The 16,117-nt window shown below is 37.4% G+C and overlaps 1 protein-coding gene across 2 annotated transcripts in view; it reads right to left on the bottom strand.

Annotated features, from left to right (window-relative positions):
• dennd2b (DENN domain containing 2B) overlaps window positions 1–15,510 on the bottom strand; it is a 90,197-nt gene extending 74,687 nt beyond the window's left edge. Inside the window, exon 1 of one of the 2 annotated variants that reach the window (XM_041786404.1) lies at window positions 15,413–15,510. The gene's annotated coding sequence lies outside the window, so the exon portion shown is untranslated. Of the gene's footprint in view, window positions 1–6,424; window positions 6,613–15,412 lie in introns of those variants that run through there. The other variant, XM_041786396.1, reaches the window with a different exon arrangement.
• Window positions 15,511–16,117: the final 607 nt, after the last annotated feature.

The following is a 16,117-nucleotide window of genomic DNA, read 5'->3' as shown; positions in this document are numbered from 1 at the left end:
ATATTTGATGCAGAAATGCATCAACATTTCTTTTGAAGGTTGACATGCCCATGTCAGAAAGACATTTAAGTAGTCAAAAAGAAAAAGCCTTGTTTTAAAAAATAAACAAACAAACAAGGAAATGGATTGCGAAGGCAAAAAAGGTCAATATGGGCAGAAAATGGTGAAAAGCTGATTAAAGTGTCAAAATGGGTTAAAGGTGTCATGAATGGGTAAAAGTGAAAAAAAAAGGTGCCACAAATGGGTTGACACTGGCTAAAAAGTGGCAAAAATGGCTGGCTAAAGAAAAATCAGGAGCAGTTTTTGCAAACATAGGTATAGTGAGCAACATAATGAACTGCAAATTGCCCTAAAAAACAAATTATGGCTGATTTGCAAGCCATGTGTTTTATACATTTCCTTATGTTGTGCTATTAGCCAAGACTGGATATTGCTCTAAAAAGGGTTTAAGTAGAAGCTCACAATCCATGAGAAATATTTTTTTAAATAGTGCTGAACCATTGTGTAATTTAGACTTTTTAACACCATGTCCTAACTGCACCCAAGCGCTAGATGTTGAGTTGCATCATGCAGCACTGCATGCTCCTGAATTCTTGTCATCTCCTTCTTTCCTTGTTCCTCAACCATCTCAACACGAGTGACAATGAGGAAAATAGAGGCTAGGCACTGGGGACCCCTTTGCCCTAATGCCTTGCTTGCAGGCTGCCAGTATTCAATAGGAGTAAATGTAATCAAGCAGATTTTGTCACCGATGCTTCCTCATGTCACCTTCACTTAGGACACAGCTTTGCAAAGCTGCCCAGATTCCATGTCTGTCATCATCCTGCAAAGCTCCAGTCTCTAATGTTAGTGTCAGGTCTGTAAAACAGACCTAAATGATTATTGTCCTTGAGGAGAACAAGGAAGGAGCTACAGGCAGAGTTTAGTTGGACTAGAAGCAAATAACAAAGGCTGCTACCAGTTTAGCATTTAGCTCAGCTGTAGCTGTAGTATAGCTGCAGTTTTATCAATACTTCACTACATTTGTTTATAAAATAAAGAGTAGAAAAGCACTGAAAGCTTTTCATGACGGAAAAGATGTGTTTGCTCCCCCAACTGGCCTTGGCATGGGATTTATGCAACAAGTTTCACTGTTCAAAATCAGAAAAACTAAACTTATTTAGACTAACAACATAAAAGTGTTTCTCCATGGAAAAACTTCATGTATGCTACTGAAAAGTCAACAAAAAATGCTAGATATTTTTGGACCTAGCAGTGTGAAATCTCTTGGCATGAGAGGTATGTTAATTTACAGCACTATGGCTATAGAAAAAACAGCAACAAATTATTACGGGCTATAGCTGTCTCCTTAATAGTGAGGATTGGAATATTGGATGCCTGAAGGAAAAGACACACACTATTCATTCTGAATAAAATCTGTTCTGACAAGACTTTAAGAGGTGAAAGCTTCACAAACCCGACTGACCGAGTTTGTGTTCATACTTGCTGACAGTAAAATGCTCGTTTGTTAAAGATTAACATTGTGAATAAATGAGGGCAGAACATCCTCTGGCATGTTAATGTTGACATGGTGATGTCATGGTATGATGTTATGGCATTCATCCCATCAACACATCAAACGTCACTGCATAATGAGAACTGAACACGCACAAGGAAAAAGTGGTTTATCCAATGCTGAAACTTGCCGTTAGAAATGCTGCTGGAGTATTTAGGCCACAGTAAGTTTTGTTTTGATCACAGTGTAGAAGATATAATAACACTTTGAGAAGCACAGTTGGGAAGTTAGATGGTACTGGTAGACAGGTGAGTCGAATACAAAAAGATAGTTTTAAACTGGCCTAAATCATGGTGCAGTGTAACCAAACTATTCAACAAGGCACTTCTGGCTTAGGTTGCAAATATTACTGACCATCAGCAGAGAGGCATCATGCGGCAACACAAACTGGAATTGTGTTCTCTTACCTGAAGCAGCATTTGTGTCTTGAGGTTAGTATCTTCATCTGAGTCTGGCGTTAAGTTAAGGCAGACAGTCTGATGACCGGAGCAACAGGGGAGAACACACTGTATCTGACTGAGATATATTTGTCAAGAAGAAATCAAATAGAAAAATACGCCTACACTCTGAATGCCTGAGGTTCATTTCAGAAACACGGTCAGACTTTAAAGTCAAGCAACTCTTGGGCATCTTCTGAACTCAGGATTCTGAAGTAGCGTAATTGTAGTAAATGAGTGAAACCACCACAACATAAAGCTGCTCTTCCTGTACCTACAAGGAAAGCCTGAGGCAGGGAGAGAAGAACCACTGAACCTAGAGCAGAGCAAGCATCAGTGACAACAGAATGGCATTGATTAGGTCAGATATAGCATGAATGAGGAGCTGGGGTGGAGGAGGGTTGCGTTAACAGTTTGCAGAGGGAGCAGTAAAGTGTAACCAGGCTAGAGCTGTTTAAATATGGCAGCATGAGTGCTGCCATATTTAAACAGCTCTGGCCTCCATTGCAACATCACCACCCCCATCACCTTGCTACTTTAGCATCACTGTATTATTGGACGCTATCATTTTAAATGAATGACTGCTTCATGAAGTTCATGCAGCATAAAATATTTTGTAAAAATCTGGTTCCAGAGTTGTATGATTTGCTTATATTTGATGCTTTTACTTCACTTTCAATTCCAAGGATTACTTATTCATGTAAGGTGTGAAAGTACACTCAAAAATGCAAAATGTTCAATGTGAAACACACATTTCTGATTTGACTGAATTTAACACCACAACACTGAAATTCTACCTCATAATACGCCTTGTTGCCACAGACTATTTTTCCTAGAACCACTTCTTTACAAAGGACGGGATTTATTGTCAGTTTAAAGATGTAAGGAGACATATTATTAAGTTTTTAACATCCACATAAAATCACAAGCTTGTTTTCTAGATGGATGGATAAGGAGAGGGAAAGAAGACTCTAAAGATGTTGTTGAGTGAACAACGGTCCCCTTAAAAGCATCTAATGATAGGCCAGGCACACCAATGTTAAACAGAACAGAGAACAGGGAAGAATTTCCTCAATAGCTTTGTGTTGACAGTCCTGTCCAGTGAGAGGGGAAGGTCATTGTTTGATTACACAATAGAAAGAGTTTCAGAAGGAAAAAAAGGGAGCTATTGAAAACCCAGGCACATCCCTGTGGTCTGAATCACAGTGTGTAAACCTAGATCAGAAGAAAACCAGCAGTAATCTGAAAACTCATCTAAGTGTTCATGACTGATCAAAAAAATCATCAGATTATGTTCTGAAAGTTACACATTCTGAGAGCATCTGATCTAATGTCTGTCCAAAAATCTTGCCTTTCTAAACTGGATTATCGGGATATAGATCAGTGCTCCATTCACACAGATGATCATGTATGAACCAGATAGTGCCGTCTGAGTATGTACAATAAATAAGACAATGATTACAAATGTTCATAAGAGTAATATTAAATCCTCCAAATACTAGATTATTGAGTAGCCCAAACCTTAAACTGCAAAAGAATTCTAAAAGGAAAAAAACATACATTAAAAAAGGTGGAAAAAAGAAGTCTGTTCTTTAGTTTGTCAAACTATACAATACTTTGATGTCTTTCAGAATCATCTGTTTAAAACCATACATTATTTTTAACCTCTAAGACCCTGCATGTACATTTTGGCTTTCCTACTACAGAGTTAATTACTGTATTCGAAATTTGAGACGATCGGCTGGAATGTCCATTAAAGTTTAAGCAATTTAAGTGTTGGTATAGTTTGCTGTGAAATTGTAAAGATTTTTCATGGAAAATCTATGGAACTTGTTTTGAAATATTTTGGGAAACTCGCTAGGTTTCTAAGTATTGTCAAGGATTTTTTTTTATATGTTTGCTATATTTTTGAAGACTTTTATTGGAAGTGTTAGGGAAAATTTGCTTTGACATTTATTGGAATTTTCTTGGGAATTTGGAAAATTTGGATGTTTGGGGGAAATCACCTTGAAATTATAGGATATTCTCATAGAAATTTTGGAAATTTATTGGGAAATTTTCTGTCATTGTTATGGTATTTCGTATATAATAGTTTTTGGAAAAACTTTAATTGAAATGCCTAGCTTCAGGATCAAGTTTCACAGCTCAGCTGTCAGGAGGTTAGAGTGGCATCGACTGTGGACATTAGGACTGCCACAGGCACAGATGTCTAAGATAACAACTTAGCTACTTGCTGATACTGATTTCTTTTGTATTTCATTTGGTGTTAACACAAGAAAATGACAACATGAAATTTGTCCAGGACAAATTTCCCTATGGGGACATTAAAACATGAAAACAGCCCAGTTTGTCCAACAAATGGTTTCTTCTGCCTGGTAATAAAAAAGAAAATTAGCTTATTTGATTCAACACACCTTATGTAAAATTCCACCACCAGGGGGCACAACTGGAACAATAACGCAACATGCTGAATGCAAATGAGTGCTGGCCAGCTCCACCCGTCACCACTGTTTACTTCTTGATTTGAACTCAAGACTCCTTTCAATAAAAACTGCACCTCATAAGCCATAGTTACTAAAAAAAAAACAACATTTTGTTCTCATTCATAAATTTCTCATAATGCAGGAGAAATCCACTTCAAAATGCACTTCCGCATTCATGCTGGAAGCTGCCGCAGAATGCATAGGTGCCGGAAGTGATGCTAGAGCAAGGTGCCCGTCTATTGACCACTTTACAGAACAGAGGTAGTATTGTGGAGGAGGCAGTGGAGGTGGGCAGCGCTGGTCTTAACTCAATAAAAATACCAAGTGTGTTTCCATTAGGCCTGCACAATTTGAAAATATAATTTGATTGTGATTAATTTTCCAATATTGAGATTACGATTTATTTCACAATTATCTTTAGGGTCCTCATCTTACATACTGTTCAAGAAACACAAGCAATCATTCTATGTTATATAACCAGCAAAATATTATAAAAATTAAACTAGGGATGAACAATTTCGGCTCATTTGATATCAATTACAATACTGAAGGGAATGGCTAATATTATTTTGTTCTCATTTTGATTTAGAAAACCGTTCAAACACAAGAAGAGTAAGAGTTATGTCATCTATTCTAAAAAAAGACATAATGCATAATGTGTAGAGCACAACAATATGCTGCTAAAATGTATTAAACTGGTATTTTGTCACATTTCAGGTTGAATGAATATTGCACTGTCTGTGATTTGTAAATTGGATCAGGCCATATTGCAATTTAAGTTAATTTTCGAGCCATTGTCCTGCCTTAGTTTTCATGTCACAAAGGTAAATTTGGGTGACTTCGCTCGCAACCTATGGCTGACAGGACACGTACTGCTACAATTATAAAAATTAAACATTTCTCTCTCTTTGAAAACTTTAGGAAATATCTGAGATACTGTAAGACCTCAATAAAATATATATTATAGGAATGGCCTCATAAATATCTTAATTTCAGGGCAAAAAGTCTACTTCTTTTATTAGCAGTTAGGTGTAGCATATGTTGGCATAAATTGATCTGATACAGCAGATAAAGATGATGTTTGTCAGCATGGCAAAGATTAATCGACGCATCAGTGCATCCCTATCTCTGTGCTGTTTTTAATAACATTACCAAAAAATGCAAAGATGTTAAAAAGTACATGCATCTTACTAGACAGGTGCTTATAAGGGGAATACTTTAATCAAATTGCAAGCCAACAAAATATTGCAAACATAGTTTTGCAATTTAAGCAATATGTGGGAGTTCGTTTGCAATTTTTGATAACTGAAAACAACAAAGTCCCTAAATCAGTTGCCTATTAGGTCAACTGATTTGTAAATTAAGGTGGGCTCTGCACAGTCCATTTCTGCTTGAAACATGTACAGTATTAGTCGCTGCAACAGATAACTGTCGTACTTGTCCCTTTGTGTATAATACAGATCTAGCAAAGACAACTGCACGTATTTCAGCACACGTTTTATTGGCATGATGAACAGCTTACAACTAATAGTTTGTTTCCTCTGAGTTTCATATTAAAAGAGCAGCTCACTTCATTAAACAGCAGAAGAAAAATGTGGCTTCACTTTTTAAAAATGGCTTTTTTTATCTGCTACTGCTTTGACTAGTTGGGACATTTGAGTGATAACTCGGTATAATTATAACCCACACGGTCACTGTTTGTATCCGCTGGGACATTTTTCTTCATTCAAAGGGTCAAAAGAAGAAAAACCAGTCCGGTGTTTTAGCCTGAGCTTCACCGTTTCACATGCCGATGACCAAATATGGTCAGGTGGGAATGAGAAACACATTGTGACTTTTTACTCTACTTTGAGTCTTTTTTGTACTCGTGCGTACCTAGCTAGCTGCTACAAGTTTAACCCTCCTATTTTGGCTCGTCCATAGCGGTTCAGAAATGAGTCGGTTTTTACCTCTGAGTTTCTCCTCACGTCCATGTCCGCTGCTGACATTTTCAGATTATAATCCCTTTTTCAGCGACGCATTAATCCAGTTCGTCTCCGCGTTGAAAACTTTGGCTTGCTACCTGCCCTCTTCAGTAAACTCCGACTAATGTCTGTCCAACAAAACCGACAAAAAAAAAGAAAAAAAAAGCCCTCCTGCCTCCCCTCTCTCAGCCTGCTGCAGAGTGGAGGGCAGGACTTATTACCATAGAAACGGGTTGTTTGCCCCCCACTTTCCTCAGGATTTGCCCCTTTTGCCCTCCTCCTCCCCAGACAGGCATTCATGCTCTCTGTCCCTTGTTTATTGTCAGGCTGAGGATGAGGAGTTTGGATGAATATTCACGGGATGAAGGCTGCTGATGGGGTGAGAGTATGCTGCCAGCGCTGCTGAAAACTCCACTCAATATGAATACATTTGACCAGCACAAAGATGTCTTTCTCATGTGAAACCAAGCTCTCCGAGGAGTAGTGCATGAGGAATGTGCATTATCTACATGCACGCAAACATTTCACTGACGTTAATACGAATTACAGGCCAGTAATGTCAGCATTTAGATCCATAAAACATAGAGTGAAACTATTTTACACCTAGAGAGTCCATAAGTACCATTTATGAACCAAGATGGCAAGTGTACTTAAAGCTCTTGTGAGGAGTTCTAGTATGGCAACGAGAAATGCTGAAATTAATACTGATGCCTCTTAATGACTGACAAAAGGAAGCAAAGTCATCAGACAATATTTCAACCAGCTGTCTTCTATTTTATTTTTATTTTATTTTATACACTTGCAACACTGCCACAGGGTAGGTGTCAGGGCGAATAAAAGCATTTCCTTTTTTAAAACAAACAAAATAAAATGTATTCATGCTAAAGATTCACTGTGGGCTTTCTACATTAAAATAATGAAGAAAGACATAAAACTACTTTCAGAGATCTGAGTGTAATTTTGTTAGAGGGCCCCAAAATCAACACTAAAGCAGCACTCATTTTCAATACAAGGCCGATCTTCTCCTGCGCTAAAAACTTCCTCAGCATCACCAATCAAAAATCAAGATATCATCTTTGTGAACAGCCATGGTGGAGGAAATGCCAGTCAGACTTCTCATTTTAAGAGTGCAAATTCAAGGTTGACATGTGCTGCAAATGCCAGGGCATGATAACTGTACGTCTTTTCATGTTACTGTTATTCTGTTCATTTGTTATATGAAATGATCGGGCACATGGAGCTTTTTCTAAACAATTAGGATAGTAAAGAGGGCAGTGGAAGCCAACTTTCACAACTTTTGACAAAGGCTCTAAAGAAGCTTTCAAGTAGAATTCATTTTAACATTTGCACTTCTGAAAATGTAAAGAAAGTTTGAGGTGATTTATTTGTTTACACAAACATTTGCATTGATATCAGTGTTGCTTGTACAATAGTTCACCCAGGCATCAACAAAAGAGCAGGCAATTACACACTGGCGAGCAGAAAACCTAATGATGCAGTTTTAATAGTTTAGCTGTACTGTCTTTTGTTGTGCAGCATTCGCAGGATATAAATGTCATCACTCACTCACTCCTGCTGCGTCCACACATCAGCCCAAACTATTCACTTCACATGCAAGATTTACAACGAGTCTGACACAAAAAAAAAAAAAAAAAAAAAAATCAGGTAAGTTAAATTACAAAAAGTAAAATTTGGCAGTGTGCATGTACAACCCAAACCAAAAAATATTCAGGAAATTTCCTGGCATTGTGTGCAAATGTGACTAGGAAGTAAACAAAAAGCATCCGGCACAATGCACAGCTCCAAAATAACAAATGTGAATATGACCAAGTCCTCACTTTGAAAGCATCTATATTTTTCCTATCTAAGTATTACTAGTTTGTATTTTTTACATTTTATATTTGAGCTTGATATTTTTCTCATTTATTCAGGGTTTAAATCTATTAGCTTAGCAACAGTTTAACTTTGCCAAGATCTGGCTGGCTTTAACTTTTTAAGCTGCTTAGATCTAGTAATATCAGTACACATAAAAAAAAAACATTAAGTACAAAAAACTACAGTTGAAAGTAAGAACATGTAATTAAACTTAGCACAATACAAATAAAGTGTAAAATTTCAAATGTCCCTTCAATATGCATTTTAAATGTTATCTTCAGTAACTGTTTAAAAAGAAGTAAGAATTCAAGAAAGTCACACATGTAATTAAACTCATTAGCATACACCCCTTTCATTTAAAAGGGTGGTAGTTCACTTGTACTGTCGTTATGTGCTTAAGTGTTCAAAATGCTTATTATGCTGATGTCTAGCTGGTGTCTGTTATAGATCCTTATATTCTATTATAGTGTAGGATAAATCTGGCTGACGCATTAACAAACATTTGTTGTTGAAGCTCATGAAGAGAGTTGAGATGAAATGCTTTTACTATCAAATCTTCATTTCAGGGTAACTTAAGCATGTATTGTTACTCATTTCCTTAATTATAATATCAAATGTAATGCTAAAGTATGTCACAGCAGAAAATAACTTAAAAGATTAGGTTGCTGAAAGCTTCATTCTCTTGAGCTTTACTGGCTGAGCATCTCACTTTGCCATCATGATGTATCTTGATTACAATGACATCACATGTGGGCGTGGCTACAGGTGTATCAAAACTACCAACAAGCAGCATCAGTGATCAAGGATGCGTGACTTTCTCCGTCTTTCCTTCAGTTGCTCTTTAAGAAAACATGAATAAAGTTAACATATAGTTACATTCCACAGTTTAATACCTCTCAATAAATCATACATGGCTGAACCACATGTCCAAACTTAAGCTGACCACAAAAGCAAAAATATTCACTCAAAGTTTAAAAATTCCCCCCAAAGGTTTGAGTGAATTCCAACCAAATTAAAACACTTAACTCCCTCCATGCAGCAGTTCAGTGGGATTGACAGAATAAGAAAGAGCGTCTTTGTAATGTCAGCTCATAAAACATCTCAGACTGTGCATGTTCTTTGGTCACATTTCTACAAATACCAGACAACAACAGGATGAGAAAGCCACATGAATTCCAAGCTTGTGTGGTATGCTCTTCAGTGGTACAGTGGGCAGCAGCCATTCAAATGTACTCATATGTTCATCTGTTTAAGATACAACAACATAAAAAAGCTTATTCAAAGCAGCACCTCTTTAGATCAGACATCAAAATGTACACAAACATACAAGACAAGAGAAAAATACATTTTAGAGACAAAATGTGGAAAATCCTAAAATCAGCGCAGATCAAACCAAACTTATCTGCCCTGTGGAGATTACATGATGTGGATTATCTTAACTAAATGGATTATAACCTAATTAAAGGATTTACTGTGATGATACATGAATTATTTACATAGTCTGAATTTTTTTTATACCCTTTGAATCAGACTTTCATTCATTCAAGTCAAGTTTATTTAATGAAAATTAGAAATACTCCCTCATCTGTAAGCCTCCTTCACCAGGGAGTTTACAACCATCAGTGTTTACCATAGGATAGTGTAAGAATGAGGCTGGGATTGGGGTGTATTAGTACATTTAAAGCAATACAATAACATATAAATCAAAAACTGTTCTGGTTGAACTGTGACTTATGTTACACTACTTGTAGAGGCCTGTGTGTATTAAAAGAGTCAAAAACCAAATTTCCCTCGGGAACAATAGAAAATATAGTTTCATATCCTATGGTATCATGTTTTGTTGTAGACTCCACTGACCAATGTGCTAAAATCTTTAACAATACAATCAGAAAGTAATGTGTGAATCTTTAAAACCCTTGGATTGTCCTTAAATACTTTTCTAAATGTGTATTTTTATTGTTCATTGTGTGCCCTGGTTACCTTTACTTTTTCCTTTTAAACTTACAAAGTTTCCAGTTTTCTTCTTATAACAGCTGTTGTAGGAACAGGTGTCACAAATTAGCATTTGCTATATAGGAAATAAAACTAGCCCTAAAATGGGAGCTAGCAACCATGGCTCATATAAAAGAGCTGTTTCCTGAATGGCACATCTTTACTCGGTCTCTTAGCCCAAAAGGTTTATTCAGTTGATAGTATATCATCATTTCACATAAAAGCATGTTTTTGAAAAATAGAGGATTTTATATGTTAAAGGGGTTCAGCTAGCCTCTTAGCTCAGTACAAGATTTTTCAAAACTAGACACTAGGAGGCCTGTGTCATCAATAAATCACCACTGAGGAGGGCCCATTCACTAGGTTTGTTTTTAGGAGCCCAGCCAGCTCTGTGGGCAGGCCGGCCTCGGGATGCCCCTGCCTTCCTCTCACTGTCCAGAGACACTCATTTGGTCAACTCTAAATTTAGGTGTGCATGAGAGTTCAACTTCTCATTTTTTATATGTCAGCCTTATGACTGACTGGTGACCAGTCCTGGATGTACCTGCCTCTCACTAAATGACAGCTGGGATTGGCTCCAGCCCCCCACGACCCTGAAGAGGACAAGCAGTATAGATAATAGATTTAAGAACATGCCAGATTATGTTGATTTTGATTTAACAGCTTTATGTATTAAGCTGTATCTAGCTTACTTTTATAAGTCCAGGGTATCAAAAATCCGACATGCATGAAGAAACACTTCACTGTGTTATAAATCTCACTTGACACCAACTACATAGAAGTTGCAGTCATTCAAAATAACCCTAATGAAACAGAAAGCCTTTTATTATTGGTCTCCTTTTATTTTGTAAGACAGCTCCCATTCACAATGTAGAAGTCAAACTAATCACAAACCTCTTGATATTGATCTTTTCATCTCTCCTTCCAGTAACATCTTTACACCAAATGTTGAAGCTCTACTCCTCTGTAAAACCTGCACTTCACTCGCTCTCTTGTGGTGTCTTTATCATCCCACAGACCTGGGAACTGAGGAAGTCACAAAAAGCCAGACATCCGTCATCACAGTGTGTAACATCAAGTCAGCAGGAAGCCTATAGAGCCGTGCCATGGTGCGGCTTTTCTCAGAGAGCCACTAAGAAGCTTTCAGGGTCTCGTAAATAGTGTCCTTCCTGAAAACACTGCAGATCCTCGCCGCGTGAGCAACAAAAGAGCCAAGACGCTGACTGATTTTTGTGGGATGTTTTATACCAGAACGTAACCTAAGCTTATTCTCTCACTAAAGTTTTCATTGATCGCAGTGCCGTCTGTATTTCTCATTAAAGCCACATCCTCTTCTTGCACGGCATGTAAGCATCAAAGGAAGCTCAAATCCAAACATAATGTCAGCTGCTCCACGTGTACACTCATTTCTATCTAATAAAGTCCTTACATCCACTATGCTAAGTTAAAACTTTCTTAAGTTAGCTTTAGATTTTAATGTCCTTTCTTCACCATGATTATACACCTGCTCTGAGCCACAGTGTGGTTATTTTCTCAAATAATCCCTTAACTTTATGTGTGTTTGTTAAGGATCCACCCAGGATCCTAAATCCTAAAACATTCAGGGGGATTATTCTGCAGCTCTGTGGGGATTTTACCACCTACACGTTAAAATTTCTCCATAGATCCTTCTTTTTAGCTTCTGGGTGTTCCCAGGAGTTTGAGGGAAGTATGCATATATTTAACCTGTCTGAAGAGAAATAGTTTTAAGATTTATCTCTTTTAATTGAAATATATGTTCTGCAATAAACACCTTATCATGTTTCGGAAACAGACCTGAGGCAGCTCCAGGATTAAGTCGCTGAGACTGACAGGTCTAGATTGGTCTGATTTACGACCTGACTGACAGCTCTGGCTGAAGTGAAGACATGTAAAGGCAGCCCCCTTCACTTTAAATCTGAACAAAATAAGCTGCCAGCAGAGGCACTGACAAGGATATAATAGAATTACCACATAATTTTGTAATTTATGTATGTATGCAAAATAGTCTGGATTTCCACACTTTTATATTACTCTGTGATGAACCAGATGTTAAAGGTGTTGATGTATGATGATGTTTATCAGGTATCTTTTTTAATTTCCTACAGCTATTGAAACAAATAAGTAAAAAAAAAAGACAACTGATATGAAAAAAAAGGTCTGGATTTATGTAATGTTTGATCTATTTTACAGAAATCCACCTGTTATTATCAAATGTGATTCATGATAAACACTGAAATAAAATGAAAACTGTTGTTTTCTTTGAACTTGTGGCCTTTTTCTGCCTAAGAATCCAAACAAAAGTCTTGTTTCTTGCACAGGTTTTTTAATGAAACATGACATGGTATATTAGCATCAAATTCAGCGATGGACAACGTCACAGCCCCAGAAATATTCAGCTAAAATATATCAATCGCCCCCTTGTGGCTGACTACGGTATAGGGACTGATTTCACTTTTACAGGCTAAATATAGCATACATTTAACAGAAAATACAATGTTTAAAACTATGTTAATTCAAACAAAACATTATTTATTTTTGTTTATTTGGAAGTCCAGCCCCAAAGCGTCCATCAAGCAAAAAGCTGGCCCTCATACAAATGTAGCATATGATCCCTGGTCTACAATCAAGTAGATATATTATGTAACCCAGCTTCACAATGCAACAGTAAAACAACTTTGTTTGTTTACAGAAGTTTGTTTACAGAATGTGGCCAACGTTAGCAGTGCTAGCATCACTGGTCTCCCATCCTCTTTGCAGGTTAACTTCCACATGCCAGTGCTTACTATCATCACTCAATGCTTCATTTACCTGGAGTATAACCTGACACAGCCTCTGGACAACTTTATTTCCATTCTCGAAATCAAAATAGAGCTCAACCAAGCTGTTCTTACAAGATGCTATCAGTGCTAACAATTAGTGGTTGTTTACAAATGAGTAAATGGGTACTGTGGCATTAAGGCAGTGGTCATTAAGAAAAACTACTGTGGCTATAAGTGACAGGCAGCTACATTACAGTTCAGACAGAGCACTTGATTGGGATTGAGGACCTGGAACAATAAAAATGTTAATGAATAGTTTAACTAACTTGTAATTCTGGTGCTGACAACAAATGGGAGGCTAATTATGTACACCCCTACCATATAGCTACCCACACAATACTACCTTCAAAGACAGCACGGAAGACGAATCAACCTGTTCACATGTGGTAAAAAACACCACATAATATCACAGCTTTAAATGACACAGTAAAAAGGGCTGTTGTGATGTCACAAGCAGTGCAGTGGTTTTGAACACACCTTTAAATTTTGTGTTTTTCACACATAGGAGGATGGCGAACAAAGAACTGGATTGGTTCATATCACATTTTGTGGGTTGGATGATACTCCTGAAAAATTATATGTGTAAAATAGCCTACGAAAAAGCAGGTTTTTCATGAAATGTCCCTTTTAAAGTGTTGGTTCCTGAGGCCAATTTGTAACCTGTTTCAACAGTTTTTTTTCTTTTTCAACTTTCTGACTCTGTTTCACAGCCTGAGACCCATGTCAGCCGCACAGAATAGCACTAAAATTATGAATACCAGCAGTAGAAAATGGCGGCACATTTCACTAGATACAAATAAGAAACTTAACTTGCATATTTTGATTTTGTGCATCTTTATACTTCATCTGCTCTAAAAATCAGAGACACAAATTGCTACATTGGTGACGTTGGAAAAATGTGTCAAGAGAATGGTTAAAGTTCCCTGATTCAAGCCTGACAACTGTTCGTGGTCTTCTGGTATCTTACCTCCCTAAAAATTCTTTTGTGGATACAAAAAGAGATTTGATTCAGATGTTTCATCATTTTCTGGCTTTTTTTAAGGACGAACCACAACTTTTTTAGTTTATACGATAGGTTAAAGGTTAATAACCAAAAACAGTTCTTTTTAAAGTCACCATGAATCTGCCATCTAACTCTCAAGCAGAAACCTTGCATGTCCAAATTAAAGTGATTCAGATTTGGACTTTTTCTGAAAAAAAGCGAAGGGATGAATGCGGCTTTATTGGTTGTTTATCTCACTTCAGCGAATAAATAAACAGTTTATCCCCCTTGGATATTCTACAAGATACACTGTCGCATATCTGAGAAAAAGCCTTTGTCTAAATGTAGGAGAGTAATTCTGCAAATACATGAAGATCTCACAGAACGTGATGCATCAGTAACAAACAAGTAAACAGTAATGAAGTAGCTAAACTGCTGAGAATCGTCTCTGTATGTGTTGTTGAGCTACTTAAAATACAGCTGTAGTGCAATACAGAGACAAACTGATATACATATGTAACCAACCCACAGACATGTCATTTAAGCTTGGTTTTTGTGTAAAATAACACCTTTCATAAGAAACACAATGTTACAGCTTCTTACAAAAGCAGCAGCAGTTTCACAACACATCACGCCAGAGGAAAAATGACTGCAAAGTTTAGCACAAGGACATTCCTTTATCTTTGGCATTTTCCCCACACAGCAGCAATAACAGCAGACTGCAGAAACCTTGAAGGCAAATGCAGTGAACTGGGGTTATGTGTCACAAACTGGAGCTGTTGTGTGTCTATGCATGTGCATGTATGTTCGTGAGCGTGCATGTGTAGGGTGGGTTTAGAAAATGTTTGAGAAAGACATTAGGAATAATTGGAGTGAAACTTGTGGGGGCATGAAAGTAAAAGGTAAACACAGGTAACGGGACCATCGATGTAAAGACAGCATACACACAGAGTATGTGGATGGATCAAATTTAAAGGCTGAGGCGCCCCCCGAAGGCCAACTCATGCAAATGCAGCACCAAACCTCAGAGGAACTACTTTTTCTTCTTAACATCAAACAGAGGATTAAGATAGTTCACCAACGTGGACGAAAGTCACCATGTATGAAAAACTGAAAGCTAAGCCATGCTAAACTAGTCAACAACAAAAGAAACAGAGAAACTTAAAGACTGTTTTCTTCTTTTATGAGCACAGCTATCAAAAGATGCTAGAAATCCAACAAGTTTCTTTAAAAGGTAAAATATCTCTTCTTCCAACCCTTAGTGCGGTGAATGAAGAGACTTACCTTTGTTCCTGTGCTGTTGCAGAGTTTAGTTCAATGATCCATTCTGTTTCTCGCACAGTCTGAGTCGCTTTCTGTGTCTGCAGCCTGAAAACTCTTTCTCTTTTTTTCTGCGGAAAAAAATCCTCTCCTCCGTGTAACTGCATGCAATGAGAGGAGGGAAAAAAGGAAAAGTTAGCAGGAAATGATGACGCAGCTGTATGGAAATCATTTAACCTGATATAAAAATGAGATACTAATGACTGTGTGGCATTCAAGAAAGAAACCAATGTGGTCTGAAAATCCAGTCGTGAGTTCACCTGGCCTTTATCCAGGTGTTTGTGGTTAATAAAAGTAATAAGAAATGTGCTTTAAAGAAGTGAGAGCTAGGGCTAAGGGCCCTTCGTGATAGTCAACCCCAACACAGCGTATGGTTTGGTTGTCTCTTTGGTAATCAATGCGGTTTGTAGTGTCTATAAAAAGTATTCACCCCCCTTGGATGTTTTACCCTTTTATTGATTTTATAAATCAATCATGGTCAAGATAGTTTGGCTTTTTTTTTTACCCCAAATATACAAAACAACTCTTCAATGTCAAATTGAAAACAGAAATCTATAAAGTAATATCAACCCAATAAGGGACTGCATAAAGATTCATCCCCTACAAGTCAGTATTTAGTAGAGTCACCTTTGGCTGCAATCACAGCACTGAGTCTGTGTGGGTAGGTCT

The sequence above is a fragment of the Cheilinus undulatus genome, linkage group 1, assembly GCF_018320785.1.
Source record: "Cheilinus undulatus linkage group 1, ASM1832078v1, whole genome shotgun sequence".
Classification (NCBI taxonomy): Eukaryota; Metazoa; Chordata; class Actinopteri; order Labriformes; family Labridae; genus Cheilinus; species Cheilinus undulatus.
Note: the sequence above shows the minus strand (reverse complement) of the source record. Positions and strands in the feature narration are given on the sequence as shown.